Here is a 24,415-nt window from a genome sequence, read left to right as displayed (position 1 = left end):
ATATACAAGAAGTACAGAGATACTTACACTATATCTATGTATCTATTCTATAATATTCTTTGACAGAAATGTCAACACCAGAGCTGAAAGTTTAATCGTTTTTGTAGCCACCAAAACTGTAAAATTAGAGTCAAATAATGTCAAATGTGAAGAGATACTCCATGCCCAAGGTAAGAGAAACCCAAGTAAGATGGTAGGTGTTGCAAGAGGGCATCAGAGGGCAGACACACTGAATCCATACTCATAGAAAACTAGTCATCTAATCACACTAGGGCCACAGCCTTGTCTAACTCAATGAAACTAAGCCATGCCCATGGGGCAACCCAAGATGGGTGGGTCATGGTGGAGAGGTCTGACAGAATGGTCCACTGGAGAGGGGAATGGCATGGCAAACCACTTCAGTATTCTTGCCTTGAGAACCCCATGAACAGTATGAAAAGGCAAAATGATAGGATACTGAAAGAGGAACTCCCCAGGTCAGTAGGTGCCCAATATGCTACTGGAGATCAGTGGAGAAATAACTCCAGAAAGAATGAAGGGGTGGAGCCAAAGCAAAAAGAATACCCAGTTGTGGATGTGACTGGTGATAGAAGCAAGGTCCAATGCTGTAAAGAGCAATATTGCATAGGAACCTGGAATGTCAGGTCCATGAATCAAGGCAAATTGGAAGTGGTCAAACCAGGGATGGCAAGAGTGAACGTTGACATTCTAGGAATCAGCGAACTAAAATGGACTGGAATGGGTGAATTTCACTCAGATGACCATTATATCTACTACTGCGGGCAGGAATCCCTCAGAAGAAATGGAGTAGCCATCATGGTCAACAAAAGAGTCTGAAATGCAGTACTTGGATGCAATCTCAAAAATGACAGAATGATCTCTGTTTGTTTCCAAGGCAAACCATTCAATATCACAGTAATCCAAGTCTATGCCCCAACTAGCAATGCTTAAGAAGCTGAAGTTGAACAGTTCTGTGAAGACCTACAAGACCTTCTAGAACTAACACCCAACAGAGATGTGCTTTTCATCATAGGGGACTGGAATGCAGAAGTAGGAAGTCAAGAAATACCTGGAGTCACTGGCAAATTTGGCCTTGGGATGCAGAATGAAGCAGGGCAAAGACTAATAGAGTTTTGCCAAGAAAATGCACTGGTCATAGCAAACACCCTCTTCCAACAACACAAGAGAAGACTCAACACATGGACATCACCAGATGGTCAACACCAAAATCAGATTGATTATATTCTTTGCAGCCAAAGATGGAGAAGCTCTATACAGTCAGCAAAAAGAAGACCAGTAGCTGACTGTGGCTCAGATCATGAACTCCTTATTATCAAATTCAGACTCAAATTGAAGAAAGTAGGGAAAATCGCTAGACCATTTAGGTATAACCTAAATCAAATCCCTTATGATTATACAGTGGAAGTGAGAAATAGATCCAAGGGCCTAGATCTGATAGACAGAGTGCCTGATGAACTATAGAACGAGGTGCATGACACTGTACAGGAGACAGGGATCAAGACCATCCCCATGGAAAAGAAATGCAAAAAAGCAAAATGGCTGTCTGGGGAGGCCTTACAAATAGCTGTGAAAAGAAGAGAGGTGAAAAGCAAAGGAGAAAAGGAAAGATATAAGCATCTGAATGCAGAGTCCCAAAGAATAGCAAGAAGAGATAAGAAAGCCTTCCTCAGCGATCAAGGCAAAGAAATAGAGAAAAAGAACAGAATGGGAAAGACTAGAGATCTCTTCAAGAAAATTAGAGACACCAAGGGAATATTTCATGCAAAGATGGGCTCGATAAAGGACAGAAATGGGATGGACCTAACAGAAGCAGAAGATATTAAGAAGAGGTGGTAAGAATACACAGAAGAACTGTACAAAATACATCTTCACGACCCAGATAATCACGATGGTGTGATCACTCATCTAGAGCCAGACATCCTGGAATGTGAAGTCAAGTGGGCCTTAGAAAGCATCACTATAAACAAAGCTATTGGAGGTGATGGAATTCCAGTGGAGCTATTTCAAATCCTGAAAGATGATGCTGTGAAAGTGCTGCACTCAATATGACAGCAAATGTGGAAAACTCAGCAGTGGCCACAGGACTGGAAAAGGCCAGTTTTCATTCCAATCCCAAAGAAAGGAATGCCAAAGAATGCTCAAACTACCACACAGTTGCAGTCATCTCACATGCTAGTAAAGTAATGTTCAAAATTCTCCGAGCGAGGCATCAGCAATACATGAACCGTGAACTTCCTGATGTTCAAGCTGGTTTTAGAAAAGGCATAGGAATCAGAGATCAAATTGCCAACATCCACTAGATCATGGAAAAAGAAAGAGAGTTCCAGAAAAATATCTATTTCTGTTTTATTGACTATGCCAAAGCCTTTGACTGTGTGGATCACAATAAACTGTGGAAAATTCTGAGAGAGATGGGAATACCAGACCAGCTGACCTGCCTCTTGAGAAATCTGTATGCAGGTCAGGAAGCAACAGTTAGAACTGGACATGGAACAACAGACTGGTTCCAAATAGGAAAAGGAATATGTCAAGGCTGTATATTGTCACCCTGCTTATTTACCTTATATGCAGAGTACATCATAAGAAATGCTGGCCTGGAAGAAGCACAAGCTAGAGTCAAGCTTGCCGGGAGAAATAACAATAACCTCAGATATACATATGACACCACCCTTACGGCAGAAAGTGAAGAGGAACTCAAAAGCCTCTTGATGAAAGTGAAAGAGGAGAGTGAAAAAGTTGGCTTAAAGCTCAACATTCAGGTAACTAGGATCACAGCATCTGGTCCCATCACTTCATGGGATATAGATGGGGAAACAGTGTCAGACTGTATTTTTTTGGGCTCCCAAATCACTGCAGATGGTGACAGCAGCCATGAAATTAGAAGACGCTTACTCCTTGGAAGAAAAGTTATGACTAACCCAGATAGCATATTAAAAAGCAGAGACATTACTTTGCCAACTAAGGTCCGTCTAGTCAAGGCTATGGTTTTTCCAGTAGTCATGTATGGATGTGAGAGGTGGGCTGTGAAGAAAGCTGAGCACTGAAGTATTGATGCTTTTGAAGTGGGGTGTTGGAGAAGACTCTTGAGAGTCCCTTGGACTGCAAGGAGATCCAACCAGTCCATTCTGAAGGAGATCAGCCCTGGGATTTCTTTGGTAGGAATGATGCTAAAGCGGAAACTCCAGTACTTTGGCCACCTCATGCGAAGAGTTGACTCATTGGAAAAGACTCTGATGCTGGGAGGGATTGGGGGCAGGAGGAGAAGGGGACGACAGAGGATGAGATGGCTGGATGGCATCACCGACTCAATGGACATGAGTCTTCGTGAACTCCGGGAGTTGGTGATGGACAGGGAGGCCTGGCGTGCTGCGATTCATGGGTTGCAAAGAGTTGGCCACGACTGAGAGACTGAATTGAACTGAACTGAACTGAGTGTCAAATGTGACTTCAAGTTACATTTAACGAACATTTATTGAAAACCAGTTGTCTGCACAGCAGTGAGCTAGGTATCATAGGGACACTGTGAGTAAGGACTTCACTCTAAAATCTGGGCATACTGATGCAAAGAGAGATGAATGGCCAACCTAGATGAGCGACAGAGAACTCGGGGTCAAAGCCAGAACCTCCCTGTTGGTAACGTCAGGGGTGGAGAACCTCTGGAAAGTGGGCGCTAGGTTCCCAGCTGTCGCGCTGTGTGTGGATAGCACTCCTTTTCTCATCTCTGGGAGCAGCCCAGCCGAGCCAAGGCCGAATTGCATGGAGGCTCGCCGCCCCCAAGCTCGTAATTCCGGGGTCACTGCCCAGGACTGGAGAAGGGCGAAACGTGCAGTGTCCACTTACGGCACACTTCTTCTGTGGGCGGTCACTCCGGGCTGCAGGCCATGCTGGGGTCTAAGACAGGAGCAAAGTGGCGACAAAATCTCAAGAGCAGACGCAACAGGAGGGATGTTCTGCGGGCAATTTCGCTCCTTGGGCTATTTGTAGTTGTCTATCAGGCCAGGGGAGGGCGTTAGCGCGCGCATACACACACACACACACACACACACACACGCACACGCACACGCACACAGACACAAACAAACATCCACCCACACCCCACCACCACCACTAAAACCCCCGCGCGCACACGCGCACACCACTACCACCAAAATCCGCTCCCTTTCTGGAAGTCAGGCCCTGGGTCAGGTGAGGGAGAGGGAGCTAGTGCAGGCTCGGCGTTGTAGCTACGGATGCCACTAGGCTAGGGCGTCGGATTCCGGCAATAGGGTCAGCCGTTAGAGCTAGCGATCCCAGCCATTAGCTGGGCTCCGGGAAAGGGTCGGCAATGTTCCCGGGGCACTCGTGAGCACCGCACCCCAAAAACCCCAGGCCAGCTGCGGCGCTGCTCCCCAGTGGGCAGACTGTCTGCAGCACCAGGGTGGCGAGCCGGAGCCCGGCCTCTTGACAGCTGCCCACGCGCCGGGACGGGCTCTAGCAGGTAGCTTTAAAGGTCCGCGGGGCAGCCCCGCCCCTCGCCCGCGGCGATTGGCTCCAGCTGGGGAGGCATTGCCTGGATTGGCGCAGAGAGGACGGGGCTGCGCGCGCGAGGCCCGTGGCTCCCCGTGGCTCCCCGTGGCTCCCCGTGGCTCCCCGTGGCTCCCCGTGGCTCCGCTGCTGGGGCGCGGGTGGCGGCTGAGTGCGGGTGGTTGAGCGTGCGCGGCGCGGAGATCCATGGGGAACTAGGGGAGAGGCTGATACCGAAGCGCACGCGCAGTCCGGCTCCTGGCGGTGCGCTCGAGAGCGGGGATGGTGCGTTCGTGTGTGCGCGTGAGTGTGTGTATGTGTGTAGCGCTCTGGTGCGGTGCGCCAGCTTCCAGTGCCCGGGTGCGAGTCCATCGTTTGCCACACCCTCCCTCCGTCCCTGTTCCTTCCCTGCCACCCTCCCGCGTCTCCACGGCCGCAAGCCGAGCAAAGCCCAGGGAAGCAAGTGGGAGGGGGGTGCGGGGCGGGCGGTGTCGCGCGAGACAAAGGGGCCCGGGGGTCAGCCCGCCATGGCCTCCCGGAGCCTGGGGGGCCTCGGAGGGAGCCGCGGCGGGGGCTGCGGCATCAAGAAGAGCCTGAGCGCCCGCAACGCCGCCGTGGAGAGGAGGAACCTGATCACGGTGTGCAGGTACGGCGCGGCCCGCCGCTCGGGGACAGAGGAGGGGGCCGCCGGCGCCGCGGGCTGGGGAGAGCGCTAGCCGCTGGGGGTCCCGGAGACAGCCAGCTGGAGCCCGGGCCGCCGCCGCCGCGCCGGGCGTGTCCGCGGCCAGAGCATCCTGAGTGGGGCCGGTCTGGGCGCCGCCAAGGCCCCGGACTTTCCGTCAGTTTCAGTGCTGGGAGCCGCTGAGGGTAGGGCTTGGGGCGGGGCTGGGGGAGGATTTGTTTTCAATGTACAGTCTAGCGTCTGAGTGTAAGAGGAGGGCAGGGAGGAAGAGCTCCTTCCTTTTAGTGCGCGTTAAGCCGTCCGGCAGCTTTTCGTCAAGTAATTGTGCTCTAATTGTTGACTATGTTGCCTCAAAATCGGAGTGCGTTTTGTTTTCTGTTTTTGATTGTTTGCACATATATCGTCGTTTCGTGCCACAGATGGTGAGTGCCTGCTACATGCTGGCCGCGTGTGTGTGATTCCTTGTCCTCTGCACTCGAAATTGCAGTGTTACTGGTATTTCTGCAGTTGATACCAAGAGTGGGACTGTGGAGGATACCTAGTCGGTGATTTATTTCAAGTTTTGCCTTTCTTTGTTTTGTAACTATAATCGTAGTATTCCCTTACTTTAAAAAATATAAGAGAAATTACTTTCAACCAGCCTAGTTTGCAGAAATAACTGACTTTTCACATGCTCACATTTTGTTTAAGTCTAGGAACGTCATTGAGCCATCAAGTTGTAAAAGTACTTTGTTGCATGAAACTCTTCCTCAGCCATCAAAAATCCTGTAAGAATAAGAGAATGAGGAGACCTTTCCCTCCTTTACATGTCTTTTTTTCTTTTCCTTATGTAAAGATGTGTCTAGTGTGTTATGCAGAATATAGATATTTATACTTGGACTTATATTCAGTAACTTTGAGCAGTTTTTTTTTTTTTCAATTGCATTGGACTTAAGAGCTGTTCACCCCTCTGGGAGGAAGACCTGCTTCACTGACTTTTTTATGGCACTTGGAGTTATAAACAGTAAAATATTAATATGGAATCTTTTGAATTGACATTTGTGCTGTTTAGGATGGAACCTTTTGAGGAAGATAGGTTGTATGAAATTTTTTTTACATCTAGGCAATGTTTTTAAGTTAGATAAATAGAACAGTAATCAAGGCTAAGTTTCTTACAGTTTTGGGGAGAGTTTTGTTAACTACTGGTGGCAGCTGAAATGATTTTGAGTGTTTGTAGGATGATGTTAATTACCCAAATATTTCAGCCTGGGACTTTAAACACCTGGGCTGACATAAACTGCTCTCAATCACTGTGGCAGTCTTCAGAAGGGGCGGGTGTTGAAGATTCGGAGTAAAACACTGTGAGAGGTTTTATACTCTACTAATTTTTAAAGACAATAAAAACCGATGAATAAAAAATTCAGTGGAGGATACTGTTTTGCGTCTCCATTTTTGTCATGGCAGCAGAGGCAGTTCAGGAAAAGAAAAGGACATATCTAAACCTTATATAAGTTACATGTTTAAGAAATTTCAGTCACTGATTTATGTGGACAGCTGTCTAGGTTAGCAGAATTTTGTTGTGTTTGTCTAATTATTCTTTTCTACCCTGGAATGAGCATACATGCTGACTTTAGTTGCAGTTTACGATAAATTTAGCATTGTAGCTAAAAGAAATTTCATTCAGTTCAGATCAGCCGCTCAGTCCCAACTCTTTGCAACCCCATGAATCGCAGCACGCCAGGCCTCCCTGTCCATCACCAACCCCTGGAGTTCACTAAGACTCACGTCCATTGAGTCAGTGATGCCATCCAGCCATCTCATCCTCTGTCGTCCCCTTCTCCTCCTGCCCCCAATCCCTCCCAGCATCAGTCTTTTCCAATGAGTCAACTCTTCGCATGAGGTGGCCAAAGTACTGGAGTTTCAGCTTCAACATCAGTCCTTCCAAAGAACACGCAGGACTGATCTCCTTCAGAATGGACTGGTTGGATCTCCTTGCAGTCCAAGGGACTCTCAAGAGTCTTCTCCAACATCACACTTCAAAAGCATCAGTTCTTTGGCACTCAGCTTTCTTCACAGTCCACCTCTCACATCCATACATGACTACTGGAAAAACTATAGCCTTGACTAGACGGACCTTGCTTTTCAATATGCTATCTATGTTGGTCATAACTTTTCTTCCAAGGAGTAAGTGTCTTTTAATTTCATAGCTGCAGTCCCCATCTGCAGTGATTTTGGAGCCCCCCAAAATAAAGTCTGACACTGTTTCCACTGTTTCCCCATCTATTTTTCATGAAGTGATGGGGCCAGATACCATGATCTTAGTTTTCTGAATGTTGAGCTTTAACCCAACTTTTTCACTCTCCTCTTTCACTTTTCAGTTTCTGGCTTAGATTTCAACTTGTGTATTTATTTATGTGGATAATGTTACTAACACTGTTCTTCATGTTCAAATGGTTAGTGCATATCAATTATCCTCTGTGCTTCCCATCCTGACATGCTCATTATAGTTGGTTGTGAACTAGGAAAGCAGATAAGTAAATTTATCCAGTGTTTAAAAAAAAGCACTGAAACACTTAAGTTCAGTGAGTGAGCTTTAGCACTCTGAACCTGTTAATGTCTGGTGCTGAATAATCAGGGGAAAAAAAAGATATATTCCTGTACTTGAACAAGGTAGTTAAAATGCAGATATGTGAAATGTTACTGAATATCATTGGTGATATAATCGTCTAAATAACTTTAAGTGCAGTGACTTACTTTCCTTGTTACTATTTGCTTGAGAATGCTTTAGCAGGTTGTTCATACCTTGCCTATCGTGATTATATTTTTGGCTAAAGCTCTTTTAATCAATGCTATACATAGTAGAACTTCCGGTTGGGACTTTACTTGTTACTGTATGGCTTTGGAGAAGATTCAGTATCATTTCTAAAGAGTCTTAGAGCCTTAATCATAAGTGATCCCAGTGAGACAGGATGATCGTCTTAATGGTCAGAGGTCAGCTTCTCAGCATTCACAGAAGATCCTTATCCCTTCCCCTAGCTTAACTGGCTTCATATTCAACTGATAATGGAGAATAGCTGTCCACTACACATTTATTAGAGGGTATTGTGTTAATCTCACTGCTGATTGATAAATGGCAGAACTTGGTTGAGAGATGCGATATTCAGGGGGAAATATGTGGAGCTTATCCACTATTGTATTAGTCTTACAGGTTTATAAACTATATCCCTGGGTCCACCCAGAGAGCAGCTGAGTGTGTAGGTTGCATCGCTTTGCCCTGTCCTGTCTCCAGTTGCTTTTGCCCCATCTTGCTTTGGTAAGATTCCAGCAGACTACCAGGCTACTGTCCATGGGGTCGCAAAGTGTCGGACACGACTGAGCGACTTCACTTCACTTCACATCGAGTGTCAGCAGAGGAAGCCTTGGAAGATCTTCTTGAAATTGTTGTCAAGAACATTGTTTATTATGTCAAAAAAATGTCGTCTTTTTGTGAAGATTTCTATGAGAAATATGTCTTGTGTGTGTGTGTGTGTGTGCGCGCGCGCCAAGAGTTGTATCTTTAGGCAATTGATCTACTTATATCTACTGGGCACAAATGAATGTGTAGCTGGCAACTTCTTTTTTTCTCATACAGCTATTAGAAATCTTAGTGTTAAATTGGGAGAAGGAAATGGCAGCCCACTCCAGTATTCTTGCTTGGAGACTCCTGTGGACAGAGGAGCCTCGAGGGCTGCTGTTCATAGGGTTGCACAGAGTCAGACAAGACTGAAGTGACTTAGCAGCAGCAGCATGCATTGAAGAAGGAAATGGCAGCCCACTCCAGTATTCTTGTCTGGGGAATCCCAGGGACAGAGGAGCCTGGTGGGCTGCTGTCTATGGGGTTGCACAAAGTTAGACACAACTGAAGTGACTTAGCAGCAGCAGCAGCAGCAGTGTTAAATCTGTGGCCAACCTCTGAAACATATAGAGAACACCATAGTGATATATTTAGCCTTGTTTCTAGCTACACTTTGCTTCCATTTTTTAAATGTAGATTTTTATTGATTTATCATATGCTTATAGAAAAGTACACACAGCATAGGTGTACAATGATTTTTTTGCAAAGAGAACAGAGCTTTCTATCCAGTTCAAGAAAAAAGCGCATTACCCAAAGGAGACAAGATCATTGTTTCAGAAAGGCACCTGCACTTGCATGCTGATCGCAGCATTGCTTGGAATAGGCAAGACATGGAAAGAGCCTAAGTGCCCACCAGATGGTGAATGCATAAAGAAAATGTGATGTGCCTGCACAATTGAAAATTATCCAGCCATAAAAAAGGGGGAATCCTGCCATTTGCCACAACATGGATAGACCTTGGGGGCATTATCCTAAGTGAAGTAAGTCAGGGAAAGACAAGTACTATGTGATCCCACTTATATGTGGAATCCTAAAGAAACCATACCCACGAATACAGAGAACAGGTTGGAGGGAGGTTAGCAAAAAGGTGAAGGTGACAAAAGGTGCCAACTTCCAGTCTGAAGATAATTGAGTCCTGGGAATCCAATATTACTAACAAAAGAGAACACTACCCAAAGCCCCAGAAATCTCTTCCTTCCCTTCTTCCAGTTACCACATACTCCTAGCTTTCAGCGCCATTAGTTTTGCCTCTTTTTGAATTTGGTACAGCATTGAACATTAAATTACAGCTATGTGCAACAAAAAAGGATGAATCTCACAAACATAACGCTGAGCAAAATAAGTAGAAAAAAGGTACATATTATTCCATTCATTTCAAATTCACAATGAGGCAAAACTCAACAAATCCCATCTGTGATGTGAATATACCACAGTTTACCCATTCTGCCTAAATAGGACACTTGCATTGTTTTCACTCGTTGACTATTACTAATTGAATATGTCTTTTGGTGAATATATGGACCTACGAGCGTGGCAACATTCCAGGAATCAGTGAACTAAGATGGACTGGAATGCGTGAATTTAACTCAGATGACCATTATATCTACTACTCTAGGCAGGAATCCCTTAGAAGAAATGGAGTAGCCATCATGGTCAACAAAATAGTCCAAAATGTAGTACTTGGATGCAATCTCAAAAACGACAGAATGATCTCTGTTCATCTCCAAGGCAAATCATTCATTATCACGATAATCCAAGTCTATGCCCCGACCAGTAATGCTGAAGAAGCTGAAGTTGAACAGTTCTGTGAAGACCTACAAGACCTTCTAGAACTAACACCCAAAAAAGATGTCCTTTTCATTATAGGGGACTGTAATGCAAAAGTAGGAAGTCAAGAAACACCTGGAGTAACTGGCAAATTTGGCCTTGGAATACAGAATGAAGCAGGGCAAAGGCTAATAGAGTTTTGCCAAGATAATGCACTGGTCATAGCAAACACCTTCTTCCAACAACAGGATAAGACTCTACACATAGACATCACCAGATGGTCAACACCAAAATCAGATTGATTATATTCTTTGCAGCCAAAGATGGAGAAGCTCTATACAGTCAGCAAAAACAAGAACAGGAACTGACTGTGACTCGGATCATAAACTCCTTATTGCCAGATTCAGACTGAAATTGAAGAAAGTGGAGAAAATCACTAGACCATTAAGGTATGACCTAAATCAAATCCATTATGACTATACAGTGGAAGTGAGAAATAGATTTAAGGGACTAGATCTGATACACAGAGTGCCTGATGAACTATGGATGGAAGTTAGTGACATTGTACAGGAGACAGGGATCAAGACCATCCCCATGGAAAAGAAATGCAAAAAAGCAAAATGGCTGTCTGGGGAGGCCTTACAAATAGCTGTGAAAGAAGAGAAGCGAAAAGCAAAGGAGAAAAGGAAAGATATAAGCATCTGATTGCAGAGTTCGAAAGAATAGCAAGAGGAGATAAGAAAGCCTTCCTCAGCCATGAATGCAAAGAAATAGAGGAAAACAACAGAATGGGAAAGACTAGAAATCTCTTCAAGAAAATTAGAGATACCAAGGGAACATTCCATGCAAAGATGGGCTGGATAAAGGACAAAAATGCTATGGACCAAACAGAAGCAGAAGATTTTAAGAAGAAGTGGCAAGAATACACAGAAGAACTGTACAAAAAAGATCTTCATGACCCAGATAATCACGATGGTGTGATCACTCACCTAGAGCCAGACATCCTGGAATGCAAAGTCAAGTGGGCCTTAGCAAACCTCACTATGAACAAAGCTAGTGGAGGTAATGGAATTCTAGTTGAGCTATTTCAAATCCTGAAAGATGATGCTGTGAAAGTGCTACACTCAATATGCCAGCAAATGTGGAAAACTCAGCAGTGGCCACAGGACTGGAAAAGGTCAGTTTTCATCCCAATCCCAAAGAAAGGCAATGCCAAAGAATGCTCAAACTACCGCACAATTGCACTCATCTCACATGCTAGTAAAGTAATGCTCAAAATTCTCCAAGCCAGGCTTCAGCAATACGTGAACCATGAACTCCCTGATGTTCAAGCTGGTTTCAGAAAAGGCAGAGGAACCAGAGATCAAATTGCCAACATCCACTGGATCATGGAAAAAGCAAGAGCATTCCAGAAAAACATCTATTTCTGGTTTATTGACTGCCAAAGCCTTTGACTATGTGGATCACGATAAACTGTGGAAGATTCTGCAAGAGATGGGAATACCAGACCACCTGACCTGCCTCTTGAGAAACCTGTATGCAGGTCAGGAAGCAACAGTTAGAACTGGACATGGAACAACAGACTGGTTCCAAATAGGAAAAGGAGTAGGTCAAGGCTGTATATTGTCACCCTGCTTATTTAACTTCTATGCAGAGTACATCATGAGAAACGCTGGGCTGGAAGAAACACAAGTTGGAATCAAGATTGCTGGGAGAAATATCAATAACCTCAGATATGCAGATAACACCACCCTTATGGCAGAAAGTGAAGAGGAACTCAAAAGCCTCTTGATGAAAGTGTAAGAGGAAAGTGAAAAAGTTGGCTTAAAGCTCAACATTCAGAAAACTAGTATCATGTCATCCGGTCCCATCACCTCATGCCAAATAGATGGGGAAACAGTGGCTGATTTTATTTTGGGGGGCTCCAAAAATCACTGCAGATGGTGATTGTAGCCATGAAATTAAAAGACGCTTATTCCTTGGAAGGAAAGTTAGGTGCAACCTAGACAGCAAATTGAAAAGCAGAGATATTACTTTGCCAATAAAGGTCTGTCTAGTCAAAGGTATGGTTTTTCCAGTGGTCATGTATGGATGTGAGAGTTGGACTATAAAGGAAGCTGAGCGCTGAAGAATTGATGCTTTTGAACTGTGGTGTTGGAGAAGACTCTTGAGAGTCCCTTGGACTGCAAGGAGATCCAACCAGCTCATCCTAAAGGAGATCAGTCCTGCGTGTTCGTTGGAAGGACTGATGTTGAAGCTGAAACTCCAATACTTTGGCCACCTCATGCAAAGAGCTGACTCATTTGAAAAGACCCTAATGCTGGGAAAGATTGAGGGCAGGAGGAGAAAGGGATGACAGAAGATGAAATGGTTGGATGGCATCACCGATTCGCTGAACATCGGTTTGGGTGGACTCCGGAAGTTGGTGATGGACAGGGAAGCCTGGCATGCTGCAGTTCTTGGGTCCCAAAGATCGGATACGACTGAGCGGATGGACTGAACTGAACTGGCAAGCCTGGGTGATATGTTATGTAGATGTTTGGCTTCACTGGATACAAGTTTTCCGAAGGCATTGTACCAGGCTGCGTAGTAGTGAGCAGTGTACAGTTGACTCTTGAACAGTGGAATAGAGTTATGGGCGCTGACTCTGAACATGGCCTAAAATCTGCATGTAACTTCACAGTGGGCTGTATCAGCAGTTCTGCATTCTCAGATTCTACCAACTGCTGACTGTGTAGTACTGTGAAAGTGAAAAGTGAAGTCTCTCAGTCGTGTCCGACTCTTTGTGACCCCATGGACTGTAGCCTAGCAGGCTCCTCTGTCCATGGAATTTTCCAGACAAGAATACTGGAGTGGGTTGCCATTTCTTTCTCCAGGGGATCTTCCCAACCCAGGGATTGAACCCGGGTCTCCTGCATTGGAGGCAGACGCTTTACCATCTGAGCCCCCAGGGAAGCCCATGTAGTACTGTATTCAGTGAAAAAGCCTGCATTAAGTGGACTCATGCAGTTCAAACTCATGTTGCTCAAGGGTCAACTGTATGAAAATTCCAGTGTCTCTAATCCTCACTAACACTTGAAATTTTTCTGTCTTCACTTTAGCGATTCTGGTGTGTTTGATGGAGTGTCACATGGCGATTTATCTAATTTGTATTTCCCTGATCTGTTGAAGTTAAGCACCTTTCCATAAGTCTGTTGGCCATCTGGAGAGTCTCTTTTATGACATGCCAGTTCAAGTGGTTTATCATTTGCAATGTCTGATGTTTTGTTTGTGTAATTCTTTGTACATTCTGTGTGGATCTTTGCTGGGTCTATGTGATGTAAGTATCTTTCCCCATGTGGTGGCTTGATTTTTCATTCTCTTTATGTTGTGATAAATAGAAACTCATAATTGTAGTAGTCCATCATAAATTTCCTTCTTGGTTCGTGCTTATTGTGGCCTGCTTAAGAAATTGGTCTAGTACTCCAAGCAATGAAAATATTCTGTTTTCTTCTAAAGGATTTAGTTTTGTCTTTTACATTTATATCAAGAATCCACCTGTACTTTATTTTTTGTTTATGCTGTAAAGTATAGGAGTCAAAATTAAGTATTTTCCTTAGGAAAATCAGTTTGACGTGTGCTAAATAGCTGCAGTCGTGTCCAACTCTTTGCTACCCTGTGGACAGAAGCGCTTCAGGCCCCTCTGTCCATGGGATTCTCCAGGCAAGAATACTGGAGTGGCTTCCCATGCCTTCCTCCAGGGGATCTTCCCTAGTACCATTTATTAAAAAAGACCATGCTTTCCTCACTACACTCAAGTGTCACATTTACCATAAGTCAGGTGACTGAGTGACTGGACAACAACAAGGTGATGGCATCAGTTGTGTGTGTGCTTCCGGACTCCCTCTTCTGGTCCATTAGTCTATCTGTTCTTGAGCTAATATCATAATAACTATATCTTTATAGTATGTCTTGGTGTTTGGAAATAAAAGTTCTCCAGCTTTGTGTTCAAGACTGTCTTGTCTATTCTTGGGCTTTGCAAACTAGATATTAGGATCAACTTGTAAATTTCCATTTTAAAAATCTGCTGGAATTTTTTCAAGATTAAATTTAATCTATACATCATCTGTCATCTTGACAAGACTTAAATGCAATCCATGAGTAAAAAGTGTCCATCCTTTCATGTATTTGTAATTCTGAAATTTTTCTCAAAGATGTTTCATAGTTTTAAATATATAGATTTTATATTTTTAGATTTGTTCTCCCATATTTAATATCTCTGTATTATAATAACTTTAAAACTTTTTTCTTTTTTGCTGATATATAGACATTAAATCGACTTTTTATAATGTTGTTCTTGTAATTAGCAATTTTACCAGTTGTGCTGTTAATGCTAATAGATTATCTGCAGTTTTGTGTGTGTGTATTTAGCATTCTGAAAACATTGTCATGTCTTCTACCTATTTTATTTCTTCTCTTTTTAAATTTTACGGCTTTTCTTTTTTGTCTTTCTGCACTGCCTAGGACCACAGTATTGTAGAAAGCATTAACAGTTTTACCACTGATGTTTGCAGTAGGTTTTTCTTAGTTCTTTTTTTACTAATAGATTGCTGAGAATTTTTATTGTAAGGGGATGCTGAATGAGTTTGAGCAAACTTTGGGAGATAGTGAAGGATAGGGAAGCTGGCAAGCTACAATTTATGGGGTCGCAGAGTCAGACACGACTTAGCAACTGAACAACAACAAATGTTATCAAATACGTTTTCTTCCAAGATGAACATATGATTTCTCTCCTTTTTTCTCTTTATGTAGTTAATCACACTAATTGACTTTTTGATGCTAACTCACCCTGGAATAAATAAACTGGGTTGTGCTGTGTTATCTTTTTTACGTATCTTTACATTAAGTGAGGTGATATTTTATTTGGGATTTTTGCATATTCATGAAAGCAATTGATCTGTGATTGTTCTTATAGTTGTCTAGATTTGTCAGTAAGATTATCTGACTTTACAAATTGGGAAATGTTCTTTTATTCTGTTTTGTAGAAGAATTTGTGTACAGTTAATATTCTTTCTTTCTTAAACTTTTGGAAGAATTCACCAGGGAAGAAATCTGAACCACAAATTGTCTTTGTGGGAAGTCTTTTAGTAATAGACTCAATTTATTTAATAGATACCAAACAATTCAGATTTCCTGTTTATTCTTTTATCAGTTTCAGTGAGTTTTTCAAGGAATACACCTATTCATGTATGTTACCAAATTTAAAGCTTCTCTCAATATCCTCTGAATATCTTGTTATCATTTAAAAATCTGGTCATTTCCCATTTTTTCCTTCTGATTTTAATAATATCTGTTTTTCCCTTTTTTTTTCTTGCTGGGAGTATATAAATTTTATTAATATCTTCAGAGAACCAGCCTTTAGCTTTGTTAATTTCCTTTCTGTATGTATCTTAGTTTGTTGCTTTCTCTTATTGTATTTAGTATTTCCTTCCTTCCGCTTTTTTATTAAGTTCCTGTTCTTTTTCTAATTCTTGAGATGGAAGTTTAGATCATTGTTTTTCGGCCTTTCTTCTTTCCAATCTGCATTTTCAGACCACAGATTGCCTTGTTTGACATTGCTTTGGGATAGCAAACAAGGGGCTTCCCTGGTGGCTCAGACAGTAAAGAATCTGCCTGCAATGCAGGAGGCCCCGGGTTTGATCTCTGGGTTGAGAAGATCCCCTGTAGAAGGGAATGGCAATCCACTCCAGTAGTCTTGCCTGAAGAATTCCATGAACAGAGGAGAGGACCCAGGTGGGCTACAGTCCATGGGGTCGCAGAGTCAGACACAGATTTAAAATTTGTATCTTCATTGTTAATTAGTTTAAAATGTTTTCTACTTTCTGTTGGGATTTCTTCTTTGACTCATTGTTTATTTTAAAAGGTACTGTTTAACTTTCAGACAGTTGAGGATTTTCTGTTTTTAGTTACTGATTTCTAACTTAATTCCACTGTGCAGAGAGTATTCGAAATGATTTTAAAAGTTTTTAATTTTTATCTATGCTTGCTTTCAGTTCAGTTCAGTCATTCAGTCGTGTCCGACTCCTGCGACCCCATGAATCACAGCACGCCAGGCCTCCCTGTCCATCACCAACTCCCGGAGTTCACTCAAACTCATGTCCATCGAGTCAGTGACGCTATCCAGCCATCTCATCCTCTGTCGTCCCCTTTTCCTCCTGCCCCCAATCCCTCCCAGCATCAGAGTCTTTTCCAATGAGTCAGTTCTTCACTTTACAATGCAAGATTTGGTCAATTTTAGTAACTCTTTCATATGCATTTGAAAAAAAGATAAACAGTCCTCTGTATTCACCAGTTCCACATCCAGCAGTGTGGAGGGCCAACTCTAAGGAACTTGAGCATCTGTGGATTTTGGTTTCTTCAGGGTTCCTGGAAGCAATTCCCTGCAGATAGCAAGGGAGGACTGTATTCTGTCATTGTTGATTGCATGTTTTATAGATGCCATTGTGTTCCTAATTTCACTGTCCTCCTAGTTTTCTGTGTGCTCAGCCTGATGCTGAGAGAGGTGTGTTAGATCTGTCAGATCTGAGTGTAGATTTGTCTATTCCTCTGTTTAGCTCTCTCATTGATTTGCTACAATGTTTTGTTGTTTGATTACCATGTGGGTATGGATTGAGAATTGTGATCTCTTCCTAGTGATTTCATTCCTTTGTTATCATGAAACGTCCTTCTTTATCTCTAATAGTGTTCCTACCTTAAAGTCTAGTTTTTCTGCTATTAGCATAGTTAAAATAGCTTTCTTTTAGTTAGTGTTTATATGATATACTTTTTATTCTTAACTTTCAGTATTTCTGGGTCCTTAAAAATGTCTCTTTGTAGGCAGGATAGAATTTAATTTTACATTTTATCTAGTTGTTTGTTTAGAGCATTTAGCCTATTTATAGTTAATGTATTACATTTGGATTTATGACTACCACTTTACTATTTATGTTCACTTTTTATCTTATGTATCATTATTTTTTGTTATTTCATTTATTCCCTTTAGCTTTCTCTGTATGAACTTGTTTGTTATATATTCTTTTTCATTTTCTGTATAGTTTACCCTTGAATAGTATGAGGCTTAGGGGTGCTTACCTTCCCCAAGTCAGAAATCCACCTTTAACAGTCATATGTATGCAGTCAACCCTCCAGACTGTGACAGCGTTTACAGATTCAACCAACCACAATCATATACCACTGTAGCATAAATGGGAAATAAATGGACCATGTATAAGTGGACTTACACACTTCAAACTTGGGTTTTTCAAGGGTCAACTCTTTATATTTTTGATTTCTATCCTTTTGACCCTTGATTTATTACAGTAAATCCAAATTTAACTGTTACTGCTTCTCCAGTAATGTTACAACCATTTATCCCCCCTTATCCCAAAATACTTTTTAATAAATATGGTGCTCATTATGCTGTAATCTAATTATCTTTTTGTCTTCTATTGGAATGTGCATTTCTCAAGTCCAGGAATGATAGTTTATTAAGCATGTATTTTATTCCCAGCATCTAGTACATAATAGGGATGTTTGTCAAATGAGGTAATTATGTCCAACTAGTGAAGAATAGTAGCAGTGAATATTTCTAAAACAAGGTTGAAGGTAAACTAAAGAACCATTCTCACTTCTTAAAAAAAAAAAAAGGCCACCCTTATGAATAATCTCTAATGAGGGGTTTTAAACATCAGATAGCTTTAGATTCACAGATACAGAGAGCAAACCAGTGGTTACCAGTGGGGGAGAGGACTGGGGGAGGGGTAGTGTAAGGGTAGAAGATTAAGAGATAAATGCTTTAAAAAATTTTTTTGTTATATATTTTATACTAGGTATAAAATAAACTACAAGGATATATTATACAGCATGAGAAATATAGCAAATATTTTCTAGTAATTATCAGTGGATATAACCTTTAAAAACTGAAAAAAATAAAAAGCACTGAAATTAAAACATCTAATAGCTTCAGTAGTAGAACTGTCTATCTAGATTACTAGATAGCTTGTCATTGTTATTGTTCAGTTGCAAAGTCGTGTCCCACACTTTTTGTGACACTGTTGTGGGCTGTAGCCTTCCAGGCACCTCTTTCCATAGAATTTCCCAGGCCAGGATACTGGAGTGAGTTGCCATTGCCTTCTCCAGGGGATCTTCCCAATCCAGAGATTGAATCCTCATCTCCTGTGTTGGCAGGCAGATTCTTTTCCACTGAGCCACCTGGGAAGCCTCGATAGCTTACTTATGTTAAAATACATTACTTGAGTATTTTCATTTGTCTTTGGACAAAGAAGAATTGAATTCCAAAGTGATATGTGATACAGGTGTCCAGTGAAAGTATTCTTTATTAAGCTGATTTTAATTGGAAATTATTTCATATAAGAAATCAAATGAATTAATTTAAGCTGGGAAATTTTTTTTGTTTGCATGCTTTCTAATTCTAACAAGTTATAAAAAAAATTGTTTTGTCCTAAACATACGAATGAAACTAAAAAAGACTAAACACAAAGAATATTAAAAAGGCAAGGGAGAAGCAACAAGTAACATACAAAGGAAACTCCATATGTTTAACAGCTGATCTTACAGCAGAAACTCTGCAGGTCAGAAGGGAATGGCAGGATATATTTAAAGTACTGAAAGGGAAAAACCTACAACCAAGATTATTGTACCCGGCAAGGAGCTCATTCAAAATTGATGGAGAAATAAAAAGCTTTTCAGACAACCAAAGTTAAGAGGATTCAGTACCACCAAACCAGCTTTAAAACAAATGTTAAAGGGACATATATAGTCAAGAAATACAACAGAAGAAAAAAGATCTACAAAATCAGTTCAGGTCGTCGTGTCTGACTCTTTGCAACCCCATGAACTGCAGCATGCCAGGCTTCCCTGTCCATCACCAACTTCCGGAGTCCACCCAAACCCCCATCTATTGAGTTGGTGATCTTATCCAGCCATCTCATCCTCTGTCGTCTCCTTCTCCTCCTGCCCTCAATCTTTCCAATCATCAGGGTCTTTTCAGATGAGTCAGCTCTTTGCATGTGGTGGCCAAAGTATTTAATTTCAGCTTCAACATCAGTCCTTCCAATGAACACCCAGGACAGATCTCCTTTAGGATGGACTGGTTGGATCTCCTTGCAGTCCAAGGGACTCTGAAGAGTCTTATCCAACACCACAGTTCGAAAGCATCAATTGTTTGGCACTTAGCTTTCTTTGTAGTCCAACTCGCACATCCATACATGACCACTGGAAAAACCATAGCCTTGACTAGATGGACCTTTATTGGCAAAGTAATGTCTCTGCTTTTGAATATGCTATCTAGGGTGGTCATAACTTTCCTTCCAAGGAGTAAGCGTCTTTTAATTTTATGGCTGCAGTCACCATCTGCAGTGATTTTGGAGCCCAAAAAAATAAGTCTGACACTGTTTCCACTGTTTCCCCATCTATTTCCCATGAAGTGATGGGACCGGATGCCATGATCTTCATTTTCTGAATGTTGAGCTTTAAGCCAACTTTTTCACTCTCCTCTTTCACTTTCATCAGGAGGCTTTTGAGTTCCTCTTCACTTTCTGCCATAAGGGTGGTGTCATCTGCATATCTGAGGTTACTGATATTTCTCCCGGCAATCTTGATTCCAGCTTGTGCTTCATCCAGCACAGTGTTTCTCATGATGTACTCTGCACATAAGTTAAATAAGCAGGGTGACAATATCTTAGTTTTCTGAATGTTGAGGTTTAAACCAACTTTTTGACTCTCCTCAGGGTTTCCTGTGAAGACCCTGATTGATCTGTCCTGCTTTGAGACAATTGATGATTCTTCTCCTGAATTCACCAACTTTGCAGCCAGTTTGGAACAGATTCTGAGTCACCGACTGAAAGGTAATAGCGCTAATGTATTATTTATCCTTCCAACAGTTCTGTTATTAACAAGCTTGAGATTTTAGAAATTATACAGTTTAGTGTGATTTAGACTGTACCATCTTGAGAAATAAAAAACTGATTTTAGAACCAGACGTTCAAGCTGGTTTCAGAAAAGGCAGAGGAACCAGAGATCAAATTGCCAACATCTGCTGGATCAAGGAAAAAGGAAGAGAGCTCCAAAAAAACATCTATTTCTGCTTTATTGACTATGCCAAAGCCTTTGACCATGTGGATCACAATAAACTGTGGAAAATTCTTCAAAAGATGGGAATACCAGACCACCTGACCTGCCTCTTGAGAAACCTGTATGCAGGTCAGGAAGCAACAGTTAGAACTGGACATGGAACAACAGACTGGTTCCAAATAGGAAAAGGAGTACATCAAGGCTGTATATTGTCACCCTGCTTATTTAACTTCTATGCAGAGTACATCATGAGAAACGCTAGGCTGGAAGAAGCACAAGCTGGAATCAAGATTGCCGGGAGAAATATCAATAATCTCCGATATGCAGATGACACCAGCCTTATGGCAGAAAGTGAAGAGGAACTCAAAAGCCTCTTGATGAAAGTGAAAGAGGAGAGTGAAAAAGTTGGCTTAAAGCTCAACATTCAGAAAATGAAGATCATGGTGTATTGTCCAATCACTTCATGGGAAATAGATGGGGAAACAGTGTCAGACTTTAGTTTTTTGGGCTCCAAATCACTGCGGATGTGACTGCAGCCATAAAATTAAAAAACGCTTACGTCAAGGCTGTATATTGTCACCCTGCTTATTTAACTTATATGCAGAGTACATCATGAGAAACACTGAGCTGGAGGAAGCACATGCTGGAATCAAGATTGCTGGGAGAAATATCAGTAACCTCAGATATGCAGATGACACCAGTCTTATGGCAGAAAGTGAAGAGGAACTCAAAAGCCTCTTGATGAAAGTAAGAGAGGAGAGTGAAAAAGTTGGCTTAAAGCTCAACATTCAGAAAACGAAGATCATGGCATCTGGTTCCATCACTCCGTGGGAAATAGATGGAGAAACAGTGGAAACAGTGTCAGACTTTATTTTGGGGGGCTCCAAAATCACTGCAGATGGTAACTGCAGCCATGAAATTAAAAGACGCTTACTCCTTAGAAGAAAAGTTATGACCAACCTAGATAGTATATTCAAAAGCAGAGACATTGCTTTGGTAAGGTCCGTCTAGTCAAGGCTATGATTTTTCCAGTGGTCATGTATGGATGTGAGAGTTGGACTGTGGAGAAAGCTGAGCACCAAAGAATTGATGCTTTTGAACTGTGGTGTTGGAGAAGACTCTTGAGAGTCCCTTGGACTGCAAGGAGATCCAGCCTGTCCATTCTGAAGGAGATCAGCCCTGGGATTTCTTTGGAAGGAATGATGCTAAAGCTGAAACTCCAGTACTTTGGCCACCTCATGTGAAGAGTTGACTCATTGGAAAAGACTCTAATGCTTGGAGGAATTGGGGGCAGGAGGAGAAGGGGATGACAGAGGATGAGATGGCTGGATGGCATCAGTGACTCGATGGACGTGAGTCTGAGTGAACTCCGGGAGTTGGTAAGGGACAGGGAGACCTGGCGTGCTGCTATTCATGGGGTCGCAAACAGTCGGATACGACTGAGCGACTAAAGTGAGCTGAATCTTTTGGCTATGTCCCTGGTAAAGAATCTAATCTTGAATTTATACCCATCCAGGATGCATAAGAAATGTTGAATATTAATTGCCGCATACAAGAAGCAGATTCACTTTCTATATGTAATGGAAATAAAAGCTTAAATTAAAAGGTAACTCTTCCTCAAAGATTACTAGTTGGTATTTTAATCAGTTTACAGAGGATACCAGGCATTGTTTGCTTAATCTTTTCTTCAATAAATTCAAAATCTTTGAAAAATTTTTAGCAGTAGGTAGATTAAAAAAGAGCTATATAAAAGAGATGCTGGACTTAAAAAAATCAGTAAATATATTTGTCAGAGTCATAAATCTCTTAAAATTCAAAAGAAAAAATGAAAACTGTGTTCCTTCAGAAATGTTATACTTTTAAAAATATATATCTATAAAATATAGCTGATAGTATCAAGAAATAGTATGTAGTATATAAATTTTAGTAGTAATAATTGATAATTTTACCACATTAATTCAGTTGCCTAGTTTCCCTAAAGGAAATTTGATCATTAGATGTTTTCACTTAAGTTTTTATTATCTTTATGATCTTAATGGTATAGTAATTTCAAATAAGTAACATTTTGGTGATACAATTTATGAGCATCTCAAATTTAATCTGAAAGTTCTGTTGTTTGCTTTTTAATGCTGAAAGCATCAAGTTTTACTATAATTGTTTAAATCAGTTGAGCAGTCCTGTAGGCTTATAATAAATGGTTGAATTTAATTAAATGTTAAATGACGGTAACAAAATCTGAATTCATTCAGCCTTTTGCATCTTAAAATGGGATCCATAAAAATCCCTGGTGCTTTTCTGTTAAAGTTCATTGTTCTGTATTTTTAAAGGGTTATTTATTTTTCTTAGTTTTGATATTCAATATTTTCTAAATTTCCATGTTACCCTTTATGAGAAAATAAGTTTTTATGAAAACAAAGTGTCTGAAAACATTTTGAAATATTTTCATAGTTACTATATTGTGTTGTTATCATTTTTTAATTTTATATGTCAATTTACAAATAATATTTTAAACCATATGAAATACAGTGGTGTTTGAGGTATCTTAATGTTCCACAAAGGTTTTATCATAAGACCTCAATTCCCTTGATTTGGTATACCATTTAGCATGTAATTTGTTCACAAAATACATAAACTACAAAGAAAACAAACCACGTTGATCTCGCCATGCTGAGTGATGGGGTAGACTCACTACTATATAAGTGGCACATCTCTCTGCCATCTTCTGAAACATGCCTCAGCAAAATATACATCGTAGACCTTAGACTGACTTCTTCACCATAAATGTTATTTCTGTAGAAGCCAGTGGACTGCTGTGTTGAGAATACAATCTCTAGTTATTTTATGGATAAGACTTCCGCTAGAATGACAGTAAGAAAGATGATTCTGAAATCTGTGAATGTTTTAAGCTTGGTGAGATTAATAATTCAAAACATGCTTTTAAAAATGTTCCTGTAGATCAACTATGGTGGTCACTGTTGTTAGTATGGTTATGAATCATGAAATGATCTGTAACTTTCTTGATGAGGTAGTTTATTAAAGATTCAGGTGTCTAGAAAGTTTCATATAGTATTGCCCCATTTTTTGCTATTCTAATAATTAACAAATTGCCTTTAATTTTGCAAAAGTTATATAATTATTTTGATAATATAGGGTGTTCACATAGAATTTAGTTAATGTAACAACTAATTTTTTCTATTCTTTCCTTGATAGAAGTACAAGTTTAAAATGTATGACTTCCTGGGTTTACAAGGCTTATTTTCTGTAGCTATTTTTATTTTTTTAATAAAAAGGCATTTAGTTAATCAGTTTTTTTCAGAGGAAAAACAAAAATTCACCCCAGGCCCACTATAGGCTGTACTGACACAGGCAGCAAAGAGAGCTTCATTCATTCTAACAGACTCATTATTAAAAAAAAATACAAGACTTTTAAAATCACTATATTAATGTTGTCTGCAGTAATGCTATAATAAGTTGATGATCTTACTTTTCTGGAATATAGCTGAGAACCAAGAATTGATCACAGAATGGAAAGTTCAAAGAGGCCTTAGTTCATGTCTTAACTTCAGTCATTTTTTAACTTTTGCTCTAAAGCATAATCCTCTTCTCCAGTTAACTTCCGTCTCCCCCAATAAAAGCCACTGCAGATGCTGGATATGTAAGTGGAAGGTCTTATTGAAGCTGGGTGGGAATATCACGCATTTTTCCAGCTCAGCAGCAATCACACCCCACCTCCACAGTACCACTTCGGGCAGCACCATTAATCATAGCTTTAAAATCACTAGTCTGTCTCCTACTGAAGCAATCCACCAACAGATATTTCCAGCTGGTGGACATACGGTCTTCATTTGAATACTGCTGATATCAGGGAACAAGGAACAGTACAGCAGGCCATTATTTTGGGGGCAGTTCAGATTGTTAGAAAATTCTGATGTATAATATAAGAAATCAACTTAGGTGAC

The 24,415-nt window shown here is 41.1% G+C and overlaps 1 protein-coding gene across 1 annotated transcript in view; it reads left to right on the top strand.

The window, feature by feature from the left end:
- Positions 1-4,591: 4,591 nt before the first annotated feature.
- Positions 4,592-24,415, top strand: part of LOC138439222 (phosphatidylcholine translocator ABCB4-like) — a 134,311-nt gene continuing 114,487 nt past the window's right edge. Inside the window, exons 1-2 of the mRNA XM_070292380.1 lie at positions 4,592-5,170; positions 20,114-20,230. The gene's annotated coding sequence lies outside the window, so the exon portion shown is untranslated. The remainder of the gene's footprint in view (positions 5,171-20,113; positions 20,231-24,415) is intronic.

Source organism: Ovis canadensis, chromosome 4 (assembly GCF_042477335.2).
Source record: "Ovis canadensis isolate MfBH-ARS-UI-01 breed Bighorn chromosome 4, ARS-UI_OviCan_v2, whole genome shotgun sequence".
NCBI classification, from domain to species: domain Eukaryota; kingdom Metazoa; phylum Chordata; class Mammalia; order Artiodactyla; family Bovidae; genus Ovis; species Ovis canadensis.
Note: the sequence above shows the minus strand (reverse complement) of the source record. Positions and strands in the feature narration are given on the sequence as shown.